Below are 8,214 nucleotides of genomic sequence, written 5' to 3'. Positions count from 1 at the left end.
GTGTGTGTGTGTGTGTGTGTGTGTTTGCATTTACACCTGCCTTCTGTGCAGCCGTCATTTAGTGGGAACAGCTGGAGAGTTCTTGCTCCGGGCCTCTCCTATCTCTCCCACAAGCCCCTGAGGCGAGGGTGTAATCTCTTTCGCTGAGGAATCAGGCAGAGGCCACCTCACCCAGCTGGGCAGCGGCTGAGCCAGGCTCTGAATCCTACCTCTCAAGTCCTGTCTGACTGTCATAACCTCAGAGTCACACATCAGATACATCCTCAGCTGCATATGGTGGTTCATCCCTGTTAATCCCAGAACTCGGGAAGCTGGTGCAGGAGGATTGCCACAAGTTCAAGGCCGGCGAAACCCAAACAAACCAATAAAACCCAGCCTGTCAACCACTACCACCCTGCACCCCAGTGTCAGAGGACCAGCAGTGAACTGTGCATGTGGTTGGAGCAGGGACCAGGTCTTGCCAGTGCTGGGTGACAATTTGCTTTTCTCAGCTCGTATCTGGGGTAAAGGACCCGACTGAGGGTGACACAGCACCTGGGTCTGTGATCTCTAAACGGAGACAGCTCTCAAGAGAGTGGCTGGCCCCTGTAGAGCTTTAACCCATGGTAGAGCCAGCCAGCTCCCGGAGGACCTGATTACATCACAGCTGGTCACATTACCATGTTGTCCCCTGGCTCTTGGGCGACTCCTGAGTGTTTGTGAGTCTTCTACGGTGGCCAAAAGCCAAGACCATCTGTCGCTAAGATTCCTTCTGTGGGTTGTGGGGCTTAAGCAATGTTCATCCCTTTGCCTAAGCCTTAGGTCCCAGTGATAAAAGGAGGCAGGAATCTGATAGTTTACTCTGGTGGACCAGTGACTGGGCTCTCTTACAGAGCGTAGTTGAAGGGTTACTTCAGGGTGTGGGTGCTCCTCCACAGACATCTGGGAAGCTTTTACCCAGCAGGCATAGGGGCTGTCTCACAGAGTCCCCTCCTCTAGGCTCCCTGAGGTCATGTGCAGTGTTACATACGTCTGGTGGTTGGAACCCACTGGGCACTCAGGTATAGGTCCCCACCCTCCATGAGGTTCTGTGAGTAGTCAGCAGGCCCAACTTGATTAGCAAGGGGGCACAGCTGAACATCTCAAGATGGCGTTTGCTTGGTTCACAACACCATCAGAGGCAGAGGCCAGTCCCACAACATGTGGCTGACCTCTAAGAACTTTTTTCTTTGTCTTTTTTTCCCCCTCCTTTCTCTCCATGTGTTTAAGTTTGTGCTTGTTTGGGAGATGGGGGTGCCTGTGTTTGTGCATGTGCGAGTGTACATGTGGGTGAGTGTGGAGGGGAGGCCAGGGGACAAGCTCGGGGTTCTTTTCCCTCAGGTGCCACCAATGTTATGCTCGGAGACAGGATCTCTCCCTAGCCTGGACATCTCTGATTAGGCTAGGCTGACTGGGCAGTGGGCCCCGGGGATCTCGCCTGACTCTACTATGCCTGGCTTTTTTATTTTTTATATTTTAACCTGAGGTTCAGTATCGGACTTGGGTCATCACGCTCGAGCACAGTGCTAGTGGATCTTGCCAGCCTCTCCACAGAGCTTGGGTTTGTGGAACTTTCCGGAGCCTCAGACTGGGCCTCCTGAGTGTTGAGACTCAACACCACTTCTCCCCCGTAACCCCCTTTTCCAGAGAGCAGGACTGTCCCAAAGGCTGCCATCTGTTGGGTCATACAGGAAGTAGGGGTCCTGCCCCAGGGTTTCTTCCCACCTTGATATTGATATATATATTTTAAACAGCTTTGTTGGCTAGCTGCCCCAGGAGAGCTCTGCAGAGAGAAAGTCTGAGAATATCAGAGCCACAGGGTCTGGGGGGACACCTGCTCTGGTCCTTCATTTCACAGGGGAAGAGAGGCAAAGGGACACCAAGGGAAGATGAAAGGACTTGCTGGGCTTCTTGGAGGCCAGGGGAGGGATTGAACTTGTTCCAAGCCCCACCCACAGCCAGCCTTTTACTGCCTGGTGGGTTAGGCTGTGTATGTGGACACTCCGGGTACAAATTCCTGGCTCTGACCTTCACTGGCCAGGACCCACCACGGACAGGCACCTCACCCTCACCAAACCCCCGTTTCTGATCTGCAAAGCAGGGGTGGTTTCTCCTAGGAGTGCTATGACAGGCCAATGCAAGTAAAGAACATTTGGTGCAGGCTGACACGGGACCTCCATGTGCTGCAGGCTGACAGGGGACCCCCATGTGTTGCAGGCTGACATAGGACCTCCATATGTTGCAGGCTGACATGGGACCTCCATGTGCTGCAGGCTGACATGGGACCTCCCAGACAGTGCAGGCTCCCATGGGAACCCCACATACAGGGTACAGGCTGACACAGGACCCCCATATACATGGTACAGGCTGACAGGGGCCCCCACACTTAGCCTATTTTTGCTGTGACTAGAAGTGTTGGTCCAGGCTTTATGGGAAGCAGTGGGAATATGGTGGTCACACATTTCAACCCTGTATTCAATTCCTAAATGGCACAGCACATTTGGTCACAGTACATAATTGAAGCTGGGGTTACCTCTCAAATCCAAGACATATGAGGGACTGTGGGACAGACCGGTCCTCTTACCCGGGGGGATGGGGTGCAGGCTTCCCAGGAGCAGCACATGGGCGGTGGGGCCTTGCAGTTTGTGTAGGAGTCCCAGACAAGGAGTGACGCCAACCAGCACTTGAGAGGCAGAGGCAGGCGAAGCTCTCTGATTCAAGGCCAGCTTGGTCTACAGAATGAGTTCTAGGACAGCTAGGGCTACACAGAGAAACCCTGTCTTGAAAAACCAAACCAAACCAGGAGCGAGCAGGGCTGGGGATGTAGCTCAGCTAACAGAGACCATCTACCATGAACAAAGCACTGGGTTCAAATCTCAGCACCACATAAACCGGCCTGGCGTCACTCCTGGCTTGACCATATAGCCAACTAGAAGCCAGCGTGTGACACCTATGCCCCTACTTCCAATGTATGTACAGGGCTGGCAGGATGGCTCAGAAGGTAAAGGCACTTGCCACCAAGACTCATGACCTAGGTTTGGCTTTCAAGTGCCATGTGGAAGAAGATCAGAATCCTGAAATCTGAAATCCATCCTCTGACCTCTGTGCACTGTGGCATGCACTGCATATATGTGTGTGTGTGTGTGTGTGTGTGTGTGTGTGTGTGAGAGAGAGAGAGAGAGAGAGAGAGAGAGAGAGAGAGAATCGAATCAAGTAGAGGGAACAAGTCAGTCAGTATCCATAAAGCCAGAGAGACCTAGAAGAGCAAGATATTTCTGGAAGACTGCGGGGTGTCTGCTAAGTATGTGGGACCCCCTCTTCCTCCCTCCTGGGATGCCCATATATCAACAGTGAAGCCATGACATGACCACAGTGTCTTTGAGAACAACACGTTGCAGCTTCCATAGACAGCTCATTAGACAGATGAGGAGACCGGGGTGGGGTGGGTGGGTGGGGAGTCCCCTAGAGGTCCCCAGCCAGGGAGTGTTCACCCCTATCTGCCCACCCTCAGGCTGTGTCCAGAGCGGGGGGCGGGGCTTCCTGGGGAGCTCTGCCGCCGCCAGGAAGAGGGTCAGCTGAGGCTGCGGGGGAGAGGGGCAGCCGGCCCATTATTTATGGCTATTTCTTTGAGAGTCCTTCAGGGCCGCTCAGGTAATTGAGTAAGCGAACATGAGCACATGCCCGCGATCATTTAATTGTGGCAGAAAATGAAGTTGGTTGCAGCTGGGGGCCGCCAGCCCTCGTTTCTGCTGAGCTGAGCAAGTGGGGCTGCAGTGGCCATCCATCTGGCCTGCCCCCCCCCTGCCCCCCTGCCCCCATTCTCCAGGCAGCTAGCTGCACCCTTGCCTGAGTGCACTGGTGGTCAGGGAATTTGTTCTTTGGAAGCACCGCTCTCAAATCCTCATCTCTGCTCGGGGGAGGGGGTGCACGGGATGGGGTGGGGGCTCTGAAGACAGTGAAGGGGACTGGGGGGACTCGGTAGGATGGGGGTTGGATGGGTGCTAACAGCCATGGCAGGGACCCAAATCAAGGTATTTGTGACAGCATTATCATCGGATACATTGAAGCACTTTCCTGTACTAGGCACTAAAGCACCTTCCACTGGTCCTCTACTATCCCCATTGGGGAGTGCTAGTCTAACCCATTTCGAAGGTGGGGAAACTGAGGCACGGGCTCCTGACTGCTTGCTCCTGGGAGATTCTGAGGTTTGGGTGGCGGGGGCTTGAAGGGTTTCAGCGGGAGTTCAGCTGAGACTTAATGACATGGGAGCCCAGAGGAGCCATTCCGAGCCCGAGGGACTCCTCTGGTCTGATCCCACACTAGCTACCCACCTGCTGCCTGGTCCTCCAGGATACAAGCCTAAACACTGTGTCTGAGGAAAAAGGAGGCTGCCTTGGCTATGTTGACCTCCCAAACTCTGGCCCTCTTTCTAAACCTTCCAAGGAGGGACAGGCCTGGAACAGGCTAAGCCCAGTCATCTTCCTGGACCCAAAGGCCACCACATCTCCAGTGAGTCGCTGCGAAGGGCAACCTGAAGTTGATGGGAAGGGGCCTGGGAGTAGACCCTAATCCCATAGAGGAGTCCCTGTAGCTGAGGTGACAATACAGCAAATTGAAATGTTTTTGTCCTGGGAGGCAAGGTACCGAGTCATAGGATACTCGTCAGAAGCAAGGTGAGGTTTGGAAATGGAGAGTGAAAACAGCCTTTCCGGGAAGATGTCATTAACATGGCCATCTTCGGGGCTGGAGAGATGTCTCAGATGTCACTAGCTGCTTTCCCCCGGGACCTCAGCATCTTACAGGCTTGGAGAGTCCCACAGGGAAAGCAGCCCCTTCAAAGGAGGACATCAGAAAGAGGCAGGATGGTGGTCAGACCTTTGGAGGTCTGTAACCCACAAGAGGAGGCCTAAAAGTCTGGTCAGGGCGTCTGAGGATAAACTGATGCTAGCTAGAAAGTCCAAAGAAAAAGCAGCCCCCGCCCCACAAAAGGCAAATTAATTCAATTTAGCAGACTACAGGTTTTACATTAAATTAAAGTTGGACGAAACTCCGCCCTGATTCCCAAAAGGACCCCACTAGAGTCACGTTCTCCAGTGGCAGTAAAAATGAGCCCTAATCTGATATACACAGGTGTGGGGAGTTATCCCACAAGGTCCCCTTGTAGGAATATATACAACTGTGCCATGCACGTTCCATAGGCGGACGTCCACTGAAGAATGTTTTATTAGGTTTTTGAATTTTTTTTTTGTCCATAGATGACGTCGATCCGTGTGTGCAAGCCTTGGTAGCCATCGTCGTCATCATCATTATCATTGTCAGCAGCAGCAGCATCGTAATAGCAACAGTAATGATAATAAATTTAAAAATTTAAAAGTTACACTTACCACTGGGTGTTCGCGGCACACATCTTTAATCCCAGCACTCAGGAGGCAGAGGCAGGTGTGTCTCTCTGGAGGGAGTGGTTCTGATGCTTTGATCTTGAATCCGTGTGAACGCGGAAAGTCCTGTTCCTCAATTGGTTCTTGATCGATCAATAAAGATGCCAGTGGCCAATGGCTGGGCTGAAGAGGCGGGACTTCCGGGTTCCCGCAGGCTGGGAGCAAGGATGAGATTCGAGATACTTGGGGGAGAGACCAGACAGACTGGGAACGACTGGGGAGCTCTTCCAAAATGTAGGTGGAAAGGGAAAGTAACTAGAAAGCATCTTTGGAAGCAGGGCCAATGGGCTTCACAGAAAGTAACTGAGCAACTAAGCTGAGGGCGGATTTAGAGGGATTGGCCAGGAGTCCCCGAGGGAAGGCCGCAGTAGTCGCAGGAGGCTTAGACGTGCCCAGCCATTGAGCTTAAAAGCATATTTAAAAATAAGCTAATGTGTGTATGTATTTCATCTAAAAAAAAATAAGCTAATGTGTGTATGTATTTCATCCGTGGATCCGAGATAGCTCCTGGGCGGGTGCGCGCACGCGACCAACCCGGGCGGAGTACACAAAACGACATGCTACACCTCTCTGTGAGTTCAAGGCCAGCCTGGTCTACAGAGTGAGTTCCAGGACAGCCAGGGTGACACAGAGAAATGCTGTCTCGGGGGTGGAGTGGGTGGGGGTGGGGGTGGATCACAAAGGACAGAAAAAGTTACATTTAACTATTTGTGTTGTTTGAATGAGAATAGTCCCCGTGGGCTCAACTGTTCGAAAATTTGGTCCCTGACTTGTTGGGGCTGTTTGGGAAGAATTAGGTGTGGCTTTGTTGGAGTGTGTCACGTCAGAGGGGGTGGGCTTTGATGTCTCAGAGGCCCACGCCATTCGCAGATAGCTCTGCCTGCTACTTTCAGATAAAGATGTGAACGTTCCTTCCGCTGTTCCTACCACCATGTCTTTGCCCCGCCATACCGGACTCACCCTCTGAAACTTCGAGCCCCCAGTAAACAGCAATAGAAAAGTAACAACACTGTTCTCTTTATCCATCCATCCCATCCATCGGGGATCGATTGGTCTAGGCTATTTAGAGACAGGACCATGCTTAGCTCAGGCTGCCTGGAACTCTCTCTGTGGCTGGGTATGAGATACTTGGTCACTGCCACTGATACAATACTGGCATCGATATTTTAGGACTAAGCAACCACCTCCTGATTGGATTCATGGTACGGTACTGTTAACTGGGCCAAGAATAAGTAGCCCGATAGGGAGAGGCCCTAGGAGAGAACTTACAACATTATCGTGCTCAGTGGACATAATGTTATAATTCAACGTCTATCCGCAGAGCATTCTGAAGGAGATGTTGATTGACGGCTCAAGCCTAAATGGGACGTCCTCATCGAGTCTCCTTCCCTCAAGGCTCAAGGCTCCTTGTGGAAGCTCAGAGGGGCAGAAGGACTCCGAGAGGCAGAGGTAATCCAGGATTCTCTGAATATGACAAGGCTGTTACACACAGGAACTCACAGTGGCCGTGACTGCACAGGATTGTTCTAGCGTGGATGAGAAGCTCACCAATACTGCTGCAGGGCAGGGGAGAACTGGTTTTCTGCAGGTGTGGCCCCTGAGAGGCGTCCCATATTCCAGTGGCTGGCTCGCCCCTCCCCCCCATACTGACAGCATTAAGCAGACTCAGGTGAGGGGAAGTGGGGAGGGAGGGAGGGTGGATCTCATCAAAACATGTTATATTTATGTCTAAAGCTCTCAAACAATTTTTTTTTAAAGGAAGAGATGAGAAAAGAGAAGAAAAGACCCCACAGGATGTCGGCCCATGCGGGCAGACCCTGAGGAGACCCACAGAGGCGCCCCAGACCAGGCGGGCATGTCAGGTGGACGGCGTGTGAGCTGGTTAGTCTAAATCCATGTTAAACAGAGAAACCAGTTCTGCTAATGGGGCTGATGTGTTAATTGCTCTGTCTCAGCCACCCAGCAGCTTCCCACAGGCTCTACAGGAGCTCCGGAAACAGCCACCAAAGAGAAACCACCAGTGTCAGAAGTCAGCGCGTGGGTTGTGGCTCCTGGCAGCAGCGTCCTGGAGAAGCGCTGGGAGGGGCTGGAGGACGTGCCACCAGCCTTCCCCTTGGGTCCTCTAGGCCCAGAATCTTCTGTCTGCTGGATGCTAGTGAGGGTGCGGGGTCTTGTGGGTAGTGGCTCACACCCTTGTGCATATGCTTACGCAGTAGGGTGGTGGTGTGTGAGGCTGTTAGATCCTTCAGGCTCCCCAGGGGGGCAGTGGAGGCCTCAGAAGCTCCCTCTTCTGTGGGGGGTTTTAGAACTGGCTCTGGCCAAAGCCTCATTGCCTTAAAATAAACCCTGAATGACTGGGCTCTCCCTTTCTGTGACAGACATTCTTGAAGGTGAGACTCATTTGGACTTTTACTAAAACAAAACAACAACAACAAACCCACCAGGCGTAGTGACACAGTCCTGTAATCCCAGTATCTGGGGCCTTGACACAAAGGCACCACGGAAAGTTTGAGATGAACCTGGGCTACATAGGGAGGCACGATCTCAAAAAAAACAAACAAACAAAATAAGACAAAAAGTCAAAACCCACCAAAATCAACTAACCAACCAAACAAACAAAATACGAAACCAACAACAAAAGCCCCAAGGGGCTGGAGAGATGGCTCAGTGGTTACGGGCACTTTCTTCTCTTTTGCCTTTTAATTTTTTTTTTTTTTTCTTTTGAGACATGGTTTCTCTGTGTAGCCCTGGCTGTCTG

The sequence above is a fragment of the Rattus rattus genome, chromosome 18 (genome assembly GCF_011064425.1).
Source record: "Rattus rattus isolate New Zealand chromosome 18, Rrattus_CSIRO_v1, whole genome shotgun sequence".
NCBI lineage: Eukaryota > Metazoa > Chordata > Mammalia > Rodentia > Muridae > Rattus > Rattus rattus.
This window is presented reverse-complemented; position numbering follows the sequence as displayed.